Raw genomic sequence first — 15,000 nt, 5'->3', positions numbered from 1 at the left:
GGCTAAAATTAACCTATCGTCTGGTTTCATGCGGGAGATCACGTGCGCACGCAAATTTCTTCGTACGGGAATTTTATGAAGTGAAGGCGGCTACAGATCATTTCCTTTGTCTAGTTCATGTTCGTAGGCGCAAATTGCAAACGTAATACTTGGAGGAACGTTTCCACTAATCTACAGGGGCTCTCTCATTTCTCCGATTGCTCGCAAACACATTGCATTGCTAGTCGTGACGTTTCACAGTGACGTTTCACCATGCCCGTCGAAGTTGATTACCAGTACCGCGCCAGCGTCGACCGGCCGGCGAAGCGACGAACTCAGCAGCGCATGCGCGAGGCCCTACAACACCCCAACCGAGCTACCCTGCTTATCGGAGAGAGCGAGTGCGCGTGAACGCGGGCTCGTCTGACGATCTGGATTAAAGAAAAAAAAAAGTGTGTCCGAGATATTGACAAAGACAAGTGGTCGCTGTCGCTCTGAGTCTTAGCGCGTTATAGAAAACGTGGGATGGCGGTGCTTCCTCGAGGGTCTAAAAGTACAATCTTCGAACTAGCGCTCCCGGCGGAACGTGGAGCTAGCATCCTTCTTCTTGGAACGGTTTGCAATGGACTGCTTGAATGTGCCGACCACGCGTCACGGGTCGCGTATAGAGCCAACGTTTGGCAAGAACGCGTCTAGCACAACCGATCGCGGTTGCGATAACCCATCGTTGGTAGCGAAAAAAAGAAAGAAAGAAAAAAAAACACCTACCCGCAGCTTGTTAGCAGTAACCGTAAATGTGGTTCTAAATATAGGTTCGCTGGTCACTGAAACTTTCTCATAACGCACACCACTGTAGTCCAAAAAGAACAAAGCACGCACAATGGATATGATACAGCCGTCACCGCATGATTTCGCGTTTTCCTTATTGCATTACTTTCGTGGGCATGCGCGCTAGGGCCACGCAGGCCAGGAGGCAAGGGGAAAAATAAATAAGAAATGATACGCGATCCTCAGCATTGACTTGGCTGATGTGGCACTCGCATTTATGTTCTTTACCTTAGGCGAGCGCAACGCGCCAACTGAACTCCAATTTCCCATAACGGAAATTCGTATTTGGCCATTTGGTTGTATTTTTGGCTGATGTTCGCGTTTTTCGCCCGAGCATGCGCTTCACTGCGCCGCTCGTTGCCCCTTCAATGCGGCTTCACTGCCCTGCAGGCGTGTTCTGCGTCAAGCCGAACCACCAGGCAAAAAGCCTGGGCGCCGCCATCTTGTTGAGAGCGGCGCCGGGGACACAATCGCGCCTAGCTCATTGAGTTTTCCCCCAAAACTGAACGAAATAGCCTTATTTAAATGAGAAAGATGCCGCGAGTGCCGCAACGAAGGACCTTAAGGATTACCGAAGGGTAACTGAGGGCGACGCGACGAGCTTTGGAAAGAAGAATGATGGGTGTAGCGCTACGGGGGATAAGAATAGAGCAGATTCGGGGGGTGAGCGAACAAACGCGAGCTAATGACACCTTAGTTTAAACCAAGAAAAAGAAATGGGCGTGCGCAGGGCATGCAATGTGGGGGGAAGATCATCAATTAAGGGTTACCGACTGAATTCCAAGAGAAGGGAAGCGTAGCACGGGGTGGCGGAAATTTAGGAGGGCAGATTAGATTAGGAAGGGCGCAGGCACTAGACGGCGACCGTGACCGGGCTTACACGTGACCGGGGTGCTTGGAGAATAATGGGAGAGGTCTTTGCCCTGCAGTGGTCGTAGCCAGCAGGATGATGATGACGAAAAGGTAGCAACAGGTATTCATAACATACAGGTTGGAAAGCTGAGGCACCTCTGAACCCTTGAATATATTTCGCCACACTTGGCCATACGACAAGTTTGTTTTCGAGGCGCTCGGTCCCACTGCAGCGAAAATGTTGCCGGAAATCGGGCACTCCATTTTTGTTTCATAGGGAACCTTTCTTCCACTAGGGCAGCGGATTTTCGCAGGGCGAGCTTGCTGTCGTTTACGGATCAAAGCGATAGTGAACTCCAAAATGCAGTGTTGGCTTTGAGTGGGACTTACATTGATTGCAAAACCCACGGCTAATCACCCTTCCCCCCCCCCCCCCAAGTGGCTCATTACAGCAGACAATCGTTCAGAAACACCGGCATCGTTGCGTATAGTATGGGAATGGTGCGTGTCACGTGAGTGCTCGCTTCGAGCTTGTGTTCTTCATTTTGATTGAATGAAGTCTCACCTAAGTGAGCGGGGGCCGATCCCGGAGGTAGTGCAATACCGGGCCGACCTGCGGCGGAGGTGAAGCAGGCTTCAAGCACTCCGCCAACTTCCAAAAATAGGTTTAATATCGTGGATCCATATAGAACCCGTATCAGATATTAAGCTGATAAGAACAGAGTTTTTATTCATGCTAGTTACAGAACATCAAAAAATACAAGTTACAGAACCAAGGAGAAAACGAATAAAAGGTGTATAATCTAAAAACGCAAACAAATGGCTAAAAAAACTAGTTAGTGGTGTTAGTAATAAAAGACTAAAACTGTAAAGGTGTAAAACAGTGCAAAAAATGGCGCTTCTCTAAAAACATAAGATCATTAAGAGGTGCCGACATGGGCTCTAAAAATCTTTGTAGAGGCGCTTATTGTGTCACTGATGCACAGGCGTTTAAGTGTCCGTAGGTATGACCTACTGCACAGCCTGCGCATCACCCGGTCGTTCCCCACATCCCAGCTGCCACGGCAGCCGACGACCACCGCGTCCACCGTCACACGCTGGAACCGCCGGAGGAGATGACGCTGTACAGGGGCGTACTTCTCCTCCTTAGCCTTCCGGGCGTCCTGGAACGCCTGCAGCCTGTTCTCGAAAGGGCAGCAGACGTCCAGGATGAGTGCCTCCTCTCCACGGGCCAGTACCAGGTCGGGCTTGAGTGATGTGTTGCCTACGACCTGGTTCTCCGCAATGACTGTAAACCGACCCAAAGCAGCCTTTTTTATTCTGGCGACGATGGTGTTATGGCGCTCCGTCATGGCCCGGCTCTGCCGCATGCAATGGCAAAGTACATGCGGCAGTGTCTCCTCCCCATACCCGCAGCGTCTGCATCTTTTGTCCGCCGCGGGTGCCCAGAGTCTTGTGGCGTTGAGGGGGAGGAGATTTAGTCGGGCTCGATGAATGAAGCGCCAGTCGATGAAATGGGTGTAGCGGCCGGACCTCATGAAGTGTGAGTTTGCCGGGTCGGCCGCCACACACACCATCGCCTTGCCTTGGTTCGGTTTGTCTTGCAGAGATTGGTCCCTTTCGGTGGAGAGGAGCGCCCGGATTGTCTTGATCAGCTTGTGGCGGTTCCTCGCTGACACAGAGGCCTCCCCGCAGTTGATGCGGGCTCCATGCTCCAACAGCTCCCAGGCGACGGAGAGGCGACGGGAGGCTTTGCGGGCCTCCGTCCACACAGACTGGACCTGTGTGGACGTTTGCCGAAAGTCGCCCTCCGTCTCGCCTGAGAGGTAGGCCTCCATGTCCTCGGTGTTCGCGGGTCGTCTCAGCCGCCTTGACACTACGCCCTCGAGCTCTCCTGCTGCACGCTCCCGGACCTCCACGTCGGTCGACGTCAGTAGCTTGAAGGCTCCATCCACCCGACAGATGTCGCTGAGCTCCGCCGCAAGTGGGATCCCTGCACTGCCAGCCTGTGAGCTTCCGTACAAGTATTCATTGGAAGCTCTGGCTGGCACGTACAGGGTCTTCTTGATGAGCGGGCGGAGCTCCTCGTCCAGGCGTTGCCACTCTCCCTTGCTGGCAAGGCCCACCCGCATGGCAAAGTTGAGGGCTGGATACAAGAATGTTTTGATAGCATCCAGCCTCTGCCATGGGGCGAGCATAGAGGAGAGCAGCTTTCTGCCCAGGTGGATGGCCTCGTCGACCGTCGTCTCGTCCGGTAGCACCCTGAACCCCACTGGACGGCCCAGGAACTTGTGCCCCTGGAAGTCGCCAAGCGCCGGAATCGGGTCGCCACCCACGGTGAAAGAGGTGGGCCGTGTACCCACGGGGTGGCGACCAGACAGGTGTAGAGACCGGCACTTGGCGGCGTTGAGTCGCAGCCCGAGCCGGGCCGACAGGGCTGTTACACGGTCCAAGCGGCTCTGCAGGGTGGCGGGATCCGCGGCCAGCAGCGTCAGATCATCGGCGTAGGCAAGGATGTTGTGCTGCCTATCGCCTCCCTGTACTGCACGGATGACCGGGTCCACCACCAGGTTGAAAAGCAGGCCGCTCAGAGGACAGCCCTGTCTCAGCCCAGCTCCGATGGTGATTGGCTCCGTAATGCCAGCTGCTGCCACGACGCAGGTGGTGTTGGCGCGGTAGAGGTCTTCAACGATGGTAGCAAAGGCCTCCCCCGCGCCGGCGCCGCGGACAGCGTCGACGAGGGCCTGATGGGCGACCGAGCCGAAAGCGTTGGCAAAATCGAGGAACCCCACGCACAGCTCCCCACCTCCTGTCCTAGCATCATCCAGGCGTCCCTGCAGCACGAAGTTGTGTTCAAACACCCCATCGTGCGGCAGGAAGCCCTTCTGACACCTGGACAGTACCGCATGGTCGCCCAACCACCTCTGCAGCCGGGTGGTGAGACACCCGGCATACAGTTTGGCGATCGTGCGACCAAGGGCAATGGGTCGCCAGTTTGTGGGGTCCTCGCGGTCGCCCTTCTTGTATATCAGGATAGTCCTCGTCGACTTCCAGCTCAGGGGCGTGCGGCGGTATTGGAGGCATACGTTGTATACCGCCGCCAGGAACCTGCCCTCAGGGTCCACCTGCCTCCAGTGGTGGTACGTGAGGCGGTCCTCCCCTGGAGCTGTACTCTCGCATTTACGGAGCTTGGCTGCGACTTCTTCCGGTGTAAAGGGGCACAAGTCCAGTTCTTCGGTGGCTGGAAGCCTTGACCTCAGGATGCTGGTATCCACGGGTGTTGGTGACCAGAGGTTCGAGTAGTGGTCCTGCAGTGCGTGGGGGTCGATCGGACAGAGCTGGGACGGGCCTTCAGTGATTAGCCGCACTGCCCGGCGCCGGTTCCTTCTGTAGAGAGTTTGTATCTGCTGGGGGTTGTCGGGGTTCACCTCGCGCCTCCGTGATTGGCGCGAGTCCCCGACTGGCAGCCGCAGGTGTTTGGTTGCGGCTGCAATGGCACGGTCAAGGATGTTTTCGAACCGTGCCCACTCCCCAGCAGACTCAGGCAACCGGCTCAATGCCCGCAGCTCTGCCGTTTCGTCCGCTAAGGTCCACGCACTGCCCTCTGGTCGTGTGGTACCAGCATGTTCGTCCTGGGTCCCGAAGTCCTGGTTGCTTCCGTCATGGTCCTGCACCTCTGCCCTGCCCGGGGAGAGCTCCTGCATGGCCGCCGGCTCGTGAGCCTCGGAGACTGGTGCTCCCGGGCTGCCTCGGTTGGACGGCAGCGATGGTGTTGGAGAAGGGGAGGCCGAGGCCGCGGTCCGCCCTGACTGGTTTGGCGTCCGCGGAGAAGGTGCCTCGGCCATCTCGCCATCGCTGCTGTGTCCGGGTGTTCCCCGAGGTGCCACGGGAGACGGCTCCTGGTCGGCGGCCTGCCCGGTCGCCACTGCTGGTGTTCCAGGAGGGTCCTCAACGGGACCCTCGGTGCTGTCCTGCTCTGCTGCGGGGGTGCTGTCGCTGTCCTGCTCCGACGCACCAGTGGCAGCACCCGCGGCGAGATCACGCCTGGCCGCCAGTGCCGCCTCCCTCCTGTGCCACTGCTCGTGGTTGCCCAAGCCCCTCCTTGTGGGGAAGGACATTGGGCAACTGCCACACTGGTGTGGCAGGGCAACAGGGGGGGCGGCAGTCAAGTTGGCTGCAGCCAGGCAGGCGTGAGAGGCTGGTCGAAGCCCCAGTGTCTCGCCGCAGATGGTGCACACGTTGATGGTGCGCCGGATCCTGGTGCCGTGTTCGAGTTCCAGGTGCCGCTGGAGGGACTGCCGCCGCGCTGTCCATTTGGCCGCGGCATAGGCAGCTCGGCAGCCCTCTTCGCAGCACCGGACCGTTTGGGGCACGGGAAAGAACACCGTGAGGGTGCCATCCTCACGGGCCGGCTGGCGTTCCTGCCTAGGGGTGATGGGGTCGCCATCGTCTTCACTGGTGTCATGGGCCGTGCGGCCGTGGCCCCCAGAGTCCATTGTATGGTCTTACCTTCCGGACCCGGCGGCTCTCCTTAAAGGAGGCCAGGTCCGGAGGCTAGGGGGCCACCAGGGGTGGCAGCTAGTGGGCCGGGCCCATGACAGACGATGGCGAAGGCAGGGGCCAGCCGGTTGTGCCCCAGCACAGCACCAGTCGGGACGGCAGGACCAGCGGGCACCCCGCAGGCAGGCAGCACCAAGCAGTGGTCAGGCCGAGCGGGGCAGGAGTCTCCGGGGGGCGGCAGGCAGCGCCAGGCAGCGGCAGGACCAGGAAGCGGGCCGGTGTGGGTCGTCCAGGGGCCACCAGGTAGCAGCACGCGGGCTGTCCTGGAGGCAGTGCAGCAGGGAGCCGAGGGCCTGGAAAGATAGGGCTGGGATAGGGGAAAGACCTTGCTATGACCGGAGCAGGTAACCGGGCGCCTCTACAAAGATGAGTGTGTCAAAGGCCGGGCAAGCCAGCTGCAGTGACTACACTTTGATCTTAGCCAAAAGGCCGAGAAGCGATCTTAGCCAAAACTTTGATCTTAGCCAAAAGGCCGAGAAGCGATGTCTTTCACTTCACTCCATTGTACCACTGCCTTGTGGGTGCCCTGGCGACATTGGTAACCTCAGCAACAGCGTGGGCAATCTTATAAAACCCAGCCCGTCTAGAGACTCTATGCTCTCTATCTCGCGAATCAACTCGCGACGCCTCAGTCTTTCACTGTTAACGAAACGCCGTCGCGTAGAAACGAGACCCGAGCGCAAGCTTGTTCGCAAGGCAAAACCAACGAAGGCAACCTCGTAGAAAACGGAACAGGCGAGCGGAAAACACGCGCAAGGGGAATGCTTACTTCCGTCTGAATGCGACCGCTCAAGGCGGCTTTCTTTGAGGCCTTCGTTTCAAGCCCGTGCGCAAGTGTAATACACTACGCGCATTTCCCTCATTTCCTTTTATTTACCGCAAGGCCCACTGAAAGTTTTCATACGGCACAGGCCGGGACGGATTGCAACGTGTCGATTCGACCGCTAGAATTAGGTAGCGCGCCTCATGTACGAATGAAAGAGAATGAAAAAAAAAATAAATATAGAAAAGGCTGCGCACTCCTTCCAACCGGAAACATAGAGGGCAGGAAGATCGCCATGTGGAGCACAGGTGTTGTTAAAAAAGAAAGAAAGAAAGAAAGAAATAGCGCTACCCCATCATCTTTACCGTGTGCGTGTATACACACACACGCACACATATGCACGCGCACGCACGCGCGCGCGCGCACGCACACACACACACACACACACACACACACACACACACATACGCACACATGCTAGCATAGCTTAAGCACAGCTGGAAAGCTCAGCCTTGCGCAAGAAAAAAGGACCACGCCCTTTCGCAAGCCCCTTTGAAACTTTTAAATGAGAAACATGTGTACAGCGAGGTCGTTCGAAACTGGCGCGAAAACGCATCCGCGCCATCTGTGTGCGGAACTAGGAAAACCTACGGCCTTCGCCATACAGAAAGAAAGGTAGATGGCGCGAGCTAACGCTCCGTTGCATACTAAGAACGAGAGCTAGTGAATAATGGCAGAAACGTCTTGGGAAGAGAGAAAAAAACAACAACAACAAAAAAAAAGAAAGACACGCAAGTTGTTGGCTCGCGCAAGCATTCTATTTTACAGCGAGTAAAGAGCATAGCAACTTCTCACAAGAGCAGCAAGAAAGACAAGAAGAACGTGAGAGAGGGGGAGAAACAGGCGCGTTTCTTTGGAATGCAGAGCATGCTGCACACACTATGAAGTGCCAAAGAGACGGGGAAAGCAGATGGCGCGATTGTGTATGTCCTCAAAGCTTGAAAACAATTTCTAAACTACAAGGTGTGCCGAAGTCCGCCTACTCTCATCAGGTTGCTCCCGCCTCCAATTGCATTTAAATTAAAATTACAGTCGCCTCAGAGGCAGAGAGAGAGAGAGAGAGAGAGAAAATGTGTACACTTGCTTCGCGCAGCTGCACCCGTTCAAATTTTACAGCAACAAGAGCACTCCCGCAGGCACAAAGTCCGCTGCCGCGTCCGCCGGGGCGGAATGCACTCGCTTCCGTAAATTGTCGTGCGGCAGACTGCTGCATCGTAGCACACCTGAAACCGCGCAGACGTCAGCGATCGCCGCGAGATCGCTGCGAGCGCTAAAGTCCGAAACCACGTCCGCCGGGGCGGCGGGAGCTCGATACCCCTTCACGAAACTTCTGCGTGTACACCGCCGCACGGCCACGGCGGAGTCGCTGGCATCCTGCGCGCAGTTGCATTGCGTCGCGCCGGGAATCGTTGAAGCCCCACGCAGACGTCGGCGTCGGCCCCGACCTGGCTGCGAGCGCTCGAAGAGACCAAGTCCGAAGCCACGTGAGCCGGGGCGGTGTGAGCGCGACTAAGTCCGAGACGACGTCAGCCGGGGCGGCGTGAGCGAGACCAAGTCCGAGACTACGTCAGCCGGGGCGGCGTGAGCGAGACCAAGTCCGAGACTACGTCAGCCGGGGCGTCGACTAAGTCCGAGACGACGTCAGCCGGGGCGTCGAGCACGCCGCGGTCGCTTTTCCCACTCTTACTCGAAAAATGGCGAAGGGGCCGCGCTAGCGTGCCTTGAATCGGTGAGCGGCGGTACCGCGGCGATCGCGAGAGCTCAAATCGGCCGTGCCAAGGCCAAATATTGGCGCTCGGCTCGGCGCAGTACGCCGCCTTGTCGCACGAGTACGGCCCCGTGGAGGTCTGGTCACTTATCGCTGCTCTTATAAGGGGCCGTACCGCCCTGGCCGACGTTGTACCGTAGTGCCGTTTTCGGCTTGCGCGTGTTCGTGGTGGTGTCCGCGCACCGCTCCGCACTCGAGAATCGTGCCCACGACGACGCGAGCGCTCGGAAGAGACGCAAGTCCGAAACCACGTGAGCCGGGGCGGTGTGAGCGCGACTAAGTCCGAGACGACGTCAGCCGGGGCGGCGTGAGCGAGACTAAGTCCGAGACTACGTCAGCCGGGGCGTCGACCAAGTCCGAGACGACGTCAGCCGGGGCGTCGAGCACGCCGCGCGCGCTTTTCCCACTCTTACTCGAAAAATGGCGAAGGGGCCGCGCTAGCGTGCCTTGAATCGGTGAGCGGCGGTACCGCGGCGATCGCGAGAGCTCAAATCGGCCGTGCCAAAGCCAAATATTGGCGCTCGGCTCGGCGCAGTACGCCGCCTTGTCGCACGAGTACGGCCCCGTGGAGGTCTGGTCACTTATCGCTGCTCTTATAAGGGGCCGTACCGCCCTGGCCGACGTTGTACCGTAGTGCCGTTTTCGGCTTGCGCGTGTTCGTGGTGGTGTCCGCGCACCGCTCCGCACTCGAGAATCGTGCCCACGACGACGCGAGCGCTCGGAAGAGACGAAAGTCCGAAACCACGTGAGCCGGGGCGGTGTGAGCGCGACTAAGTCCGAGACGACGTCAGCCGGGGCGGCGTGAGCGAGACTAAGTCCGAGACTACGTCAGCCGGGGCGACGAGCACGCCGCGCGCGCTTTTCGCACTCTTACTCGAAAAATGGCGAAGGGGCCGCGCTAGCGTGCCTTGAATCGGTGAGCGGCGGTACCGCGGCGATCGCGAGAGCTCAAATCGGCCGTGCCAAGGCCAAATATTGGCGCTCGGCTCGGCGCAGTACGCCGCCTTGTCGCACGAGTACGGCCCCGTGGAGATCTGGTCACTTATCGCTGCTCATATAAGGGGGCCGTACCGCCCTGGCCGACGTTGTACCGTAGTGCCATTTTCGGCTTGCGCGTGTTCGTGGTGGTGTCCGCGCACCGCTCCGCACTCGAGAATCGTGCCCACGACGACGCGAGCGCTCGGAAGAGACGGAAGTCCGAAACCACGTGAGCCGGGGCGGTGTGAGCGCGACTAAGTCCGAGACGACGTCAGCCGGGGCGGCGTGAGCGAGACTAAGTCCGAGACTACGTCAGCCGGGGCGACGAGCACGCCGCGCGCGCTTTTCGCACTCTTACTCGAAAAATGGCGAAGGGGCCGCGCTAGCGTGCCTTGAATCGGTGAGCGGCGGTACCGCGGCGATCGCGAGAGCTCAAATCGGCCGTGCCAAGGCCAAATATTGGCGCTCGGCTCGGCGCAGTACGCCGCCTTGTCGCACGAGTACGGCCCCGTGGAGATCTGGTCACTTATCGCTGCTCATATAAGGGGGCCGTACCGCCCTGGCCGACGTTGTACCGTAGTGCCGTTTTCGGCTTGCGCGTGTTCGTGGTGGTGTCCGCGCACCGCTCCGCACTCGAGAATCGTGCCCACGACGACGCGAGCGCTCGGAAGAGACAGAAGTCCGAAACCACCTGAGCCGGGCCGCGGCGGGAGCTCGACGCCCGTCACGCAACTTTGGCGTACAAGCCACCGCACGGCGGCGACTGAGTCGTCGCCACCGTCCGGCTGGCTGCACTATAGCACGCCGGGAACCGGGAAAGAACCGCGCAGAGGTCGTCGTTTTGCCGCGGCGTTGGCGCGAGCGCGCGAAGAGACAAAGTCCGAAACGGCGTCAGCCGGGGTGTCGAGCACGCCGCCCGCGCCGGTCGCACTCGTGCTCGGAAACGGCGAAAGGGCCGCGCTAGCGTGCGGCCCCGTAGGGGCACAGAAAGGCGATTGTTCTGGAAACCGCGCTGTCCATAGGCGAGAGATTGCCGTTCGCGCATTCGGTCGACGCGCTGCGCTTTCACGACTTCGGCATTGCGCTGCCGACGTAAGCTTTCCATCTCGCTCGCGGCGCTGCGAGGCGGCACGATTTTCGCCAAACGCTCGTCGAAAGTGGCACGAGTACGGCCCCATGGAGATTTGGGAACTTATCGCTGCTATTATATGGGGGTCCCAGAGAGCAGTCGCCCCCAAAAGCGACCTGGGTGTTTGATATGCGGCGGGCTTCGTGCCCGTCAAGCGTGTCCCCGGTATCGCTCCCGTGGATCCCACAGCTGACGTCTGCAGCCTCATCCGCTTGATGCGTTAGGGGCTGGTTGTCGGACGACGCTTTCTCCACGATATCGAGTTGTGTTCCGCATCGTCCTCGGACGAGTCAAATGCGAAAGCGCCGAAGGCGCGGGCGTGACCCGTCGCCTGGCGGCTTTGCCGTCTCGGCTACGTTGCAAGTGTCGGTCGGTCCACCTGTGCTGCGGGCTCAAGAGAAACCGCAAGCCGTGATCGAGTCGACACAACCAGTCTATCGAGAATGTTGCGTGCTTCTTGCCGCGTGGCGATACCCGGCCCTTCGGGGAGGGCGCCGTAGCGAGCTCGAACGCCGTCGTCTCGGACTGTGCAAAGTGCTACTCTTTGCAAGAACGAAGCGTGCTGGGGCGCCTGAAGGTGGCCTCGGCATCGCAAAAACGGCGTCCGGCCTGCTTGACAGGCGGGACGCGCAGTTGAACGATTACCTGGTTGATCCTGCCAGTAATCATATGCTTGTCTCAAAGATTAAGCCATGCATGTCTAAGTACATGCCGAAATAAGGCGAAACCGCGAATGGCTCATTAAATCAGTTATGGTTCCTTAGATCGTTTCTTCCTACTTGGATAACTGTGGCAATTCTAGAGCTAATACATGCAGTGAGCCTGAAGCCCTTTGGGCGACGGGTGCTTTTATTAGACCAAGATCGATCGGGTTTCGGCCCGTATTGTGTGGTGACTCTGGATAACTTTGTGCTGATCGCATGGCCACGAGCCGGCGACGTTTCTTTCAAGTGTCTGCCTTATCAACTTTCGATGGTAGGTTACTTGCTTACCATGGTTGTTACGGGTAACGGAGAATCAGGGTTCGATTCCGGAGAGGGAGCCTGAGAAACGGCTACCACATCCAAGGAAGGCAGCAGGCGCGCAAATTACCCACTCCCGGCACGGGGAGGTAGTGACGAAAAATAACAATACGGGACTCTTTTGAGGCCCCGTAATTGAAATGAGTACACTCTAAATCCTTTAACGAGGATCAATTGGAGGGCAAGTCTGGTGCCAGCAGCCGCGGTAATTCCAGCTCCAATAGCGTATACTAAAGCTGCTGCGGTTAAAAAGCTCGTAGTTGGATCTCAGTTCCAGACGAGTAGTGCATCTACCCGATGCGACGGCTCGGACTGAACATCATGCCGGTCCTTTCTTGGTGCACTTCATTGTGTGCCTCGAGAAGGCCGGTGCTTTTACTTTGAAAAAATTAGAGTGCTCAACGCAGGCGAGTCGCCTGAATAAACTTGCATGGAATAATAGAACAAGACCTCGTTTCTGTTCTGTTGGTTTTTGGAATACGAGGTAATGATTAAGAGGGACAGACGGGGGCATTCGTATTGCGGCGCTAGAGGTGAAATTCTTGGACCGTCGCAAGACGAACTACTGCGAAAGCATTTGCCAAGAATGTTTTCTTTGATCAAGAACGAAAGTCAGAGGTTCGAAGGCGATCAGATACCGCCCTAGTTCTGACCATAAACGATGCCAACCAGCGATCCGCCTGAGTTACTCAAATGACTCGGCGGGCAGCTTCCGGGAAACCAAAGTGTTTGGGTTCCGGGGGAAGTAAGGTTGCAAAGCTGAAACTTAAAGGAATTGACGGAAGGGCACCACCAGGAGTGGAGCCTGCGGCTTTATTTGACTCAACACGGGAAAACTTACCCGGCCCGGACACTGGGAGGATTGACAGATTGAGAGCTCTTTCTTGATTCGGTGGATGGTGGTGCATGGCCGTTCTTAGTTGGTGGAGCGATTTGTCTGGTTAATTCCGATAACGAACGAGACTCTAGCCTATTAAATAGGTGCGGGGTTCCCAGCACCTTACAACCTTCTTAGAGGGACAAGCGGCTCCTAGCCGCACGAAACAGAGCAATAACAGGTCTGTGATGCCCTTAGATGTCCGGGGCCGCACGCGCGCTACACTGAAGGAAGCAGCGTGTCTTTATCCCTGTCTGAAAAGACTGGGTAACCCGTGGAACTTCTTTCGTGATTGGGATAGGGGCTTGCAATTGTTCCCCTTGAACGAGGAATTCCCAGTAAGCGCGAGTCATAAGCTCGCGTTGATTACGTCCCTGCCCTTTGTACACACCGCCCGTCGCTACTACCGATTGAATGATTTAGTGAGGTCTTCGGACCGATGTCCGGCGCGGCCTTTCGGTTGCGCCGGTCTGTTGGAAAGATGACCAAACTTGATCATTTAGAGGAAGTAAAAGTCGTAACAAGGTTTCCGTAGGTGAACCTGCGGAAGGATCATTACCGGATTGTTCGAGGGTGACGAGCGCCATTGTTTCTACCCCGTGTGGGTGAAGCAGCTCGCTGCGCCCGACGCTTTCCGCCGCTGGCCCCGCTTGGACGCGGGGACGGCTATACCCGAACATGCCGGGGATTGCCCGAATTTCGAAGGGCGCCCCGTGCCAAATTTGTTGCGCCCAGTGGACGCCGGCTGCAACCTTGGACGGTTGGCTTGGCCGCGCCCGCGGGTAGAAACGGCGTAACGCACACTGTTGGGTGGGCTTTCTGAAGTCCGCCTCGGCACTCTTGCGCGGAATGGGAGTAAGACGACCCGACCTGCTGCTCTTGCCCAGTACGAGGGGAACGGCGAAGCGTGCGGTCGGTCAAGGAACTGACGGTCGAGAGCTAATGCCGCTGCCGCTTAGTACACACGGAACCGTGGTGCGAGCGCTCTCCCGTCCTCCGCGGCAAACGCTGCCGAGTCTGAAAAGGCTGGCGGCTGCCGGTCGCTTCCTGCGGCGAGTGTGGAGTAACGACCCGACTTTGTTGCTGCCCAAGTACTAAAGGAACGGTGCGGCGCTCGGTCGGTCATGGAACCGGCGGTATTGAGGGTGCGGCTGCCAAGTACGGAAGGAACCGTGGCCTAAAGCACTCTCCCGTCCTCCGCGGCAAATTCCACCGCGCCCGAAAGGGCCGGAGGCTGCCGGTCGGCTCCCGCTCGTGACGCGCGAGGTGTCGAGTTCGCGGTTCAATGCGACGACGTCTGCAGGCTATTTGCCCGCCGCCGAGGGAAAGGCGGCGTTGCTGCGAAGTACCGAAGGAAACGCGGCTTTGCTACGTCGGAAGCGTTCTGCGGTTTGCGGACTTGTGCGCTTTGGGAAGGCGCCGCACGTCGAAAGAGGAAGTACGGACAGACGAGGGACTGTAATCCCGTATTCGAACGCACTTGCGGCCAGGCCCTTGCTGGCTTCGTCTTCCGCCTCAAGTAGACTTGTTGTGGCTCCGGCGCAGAGAGCCGTCCCTGGCACTGGCCGAGTGGCTTTGGAGAGCTGCGCGAGTACGCGCGCGCCAAGCTCTTGTCTTTCGTCTCGAGTAGGCTGTTGGATCAGCAGCGGTCATGCGGAAACGCGTGACCGCCGAACGAAAGAGCGAAACAGGAGTAGCGCACGCCGAAAGGCGCTCTTCGAAACCACACACAGGGAGACGCCACGTGCCTGAAACACTGGTTGTACTGTACTGAATTGAACAAACTATTTTTCACGACTCTAAGCGGTGGATCACTCGGTTCTCGGGTCGATGAAGAACGCAGCCAGCTGCGAGACTTGGTGTGAATTGCAGGACACACTGAGCACTGATTCTTTGAACGCACATTGCGGCCTTGGGTCTTCCCTTGGCTTCGTCTGTCTGAGGGTCGGATCACATATCAAGAGAGCCTTCGGCGCACAGGGAACGTGCGTCCGTCGACTCGTTTTGACCGCGTCGGCATCATGGACAGTACGTTGAGCGCTAAAGCCACGCGCCAGCAACCTCACGAGAAGGAGACGGTGGCGAGCCGTCGTGCCAAATCTTCGAAGAGACGGAAACGAGGCATTACTACTGCAGCGTGACGAGTGCGCGCCTCTGGCAAGACCGCCGCAGGATGGAGTCGGA

At 58.0% G+C, this 15,000-nt stretch overlaps 3 non-coding genes across 3 annotated transcripts; 2 read left to right on the top strand and 1 right to left on the bottom strand.

Annotated features, from left to right (window-relative positions):
- Positions 1 to 2,229: 2,229 nt before the first annotated feature.
- Positions 2,230 to 2,418, bottom strand: LOC139053712 (U2 spliceosomal RNA). Its single transcript, XR_011510717.1, has one exon. It is a non-coding gene; the product is annotated as a U2 spliceosomal RNA (small nuclear RNA).
- A 9,141-nt stretch (positions 2,419 to 11,559) lies between these two features.
- On the top strand, positions 11,560 to 13,374 carry LOC139053715 (small subunit ribosomal RNA). The gene has a single exon (XR_011510720.1). It is a non-coding gene; the product is annotated as a small subunit ribosomal RNA (ribosomal RNA).
- A 1,237-nt stretch (positions 13,375 to 14,611) lies between these two features.
- LOC139053711 (5.8S ribosomal RNA) lies at positions 14,612 to 14,764 on the top strand. Its single transcript, XR_011510716.1, has one exon. It is a non-coding gene; the product is annotated as a 5.8S ribosomal RNA (ribosomal RNA).
- The last annotated feature ends 236 nt before the right edge of the window (positions 14,765 to 15,000 follow it).

This window comes from Dermacentor albipictus, unplaced genomic scaffold, assembly GCF_038994185.2.
Source record: "Dermacentor albipictus isolate Rhodes 1998 colony unplaced genomic scaffold, USDA_Dalb.pri_finalv2 scaffold_168, whole genome shotgun sequence".
Lineage (NCBI taxonomy): Eukaryota > Metazoa > Arthropoda > Arachnida > Ixodida > Ixodidae > Dermacentor > Dermacentor albipictus.
The sequence above is the reverse complement of the archived record's forward strand: the minus strand, read 5'-3'. Positions and strand labels throughout refer to the sequence as shown.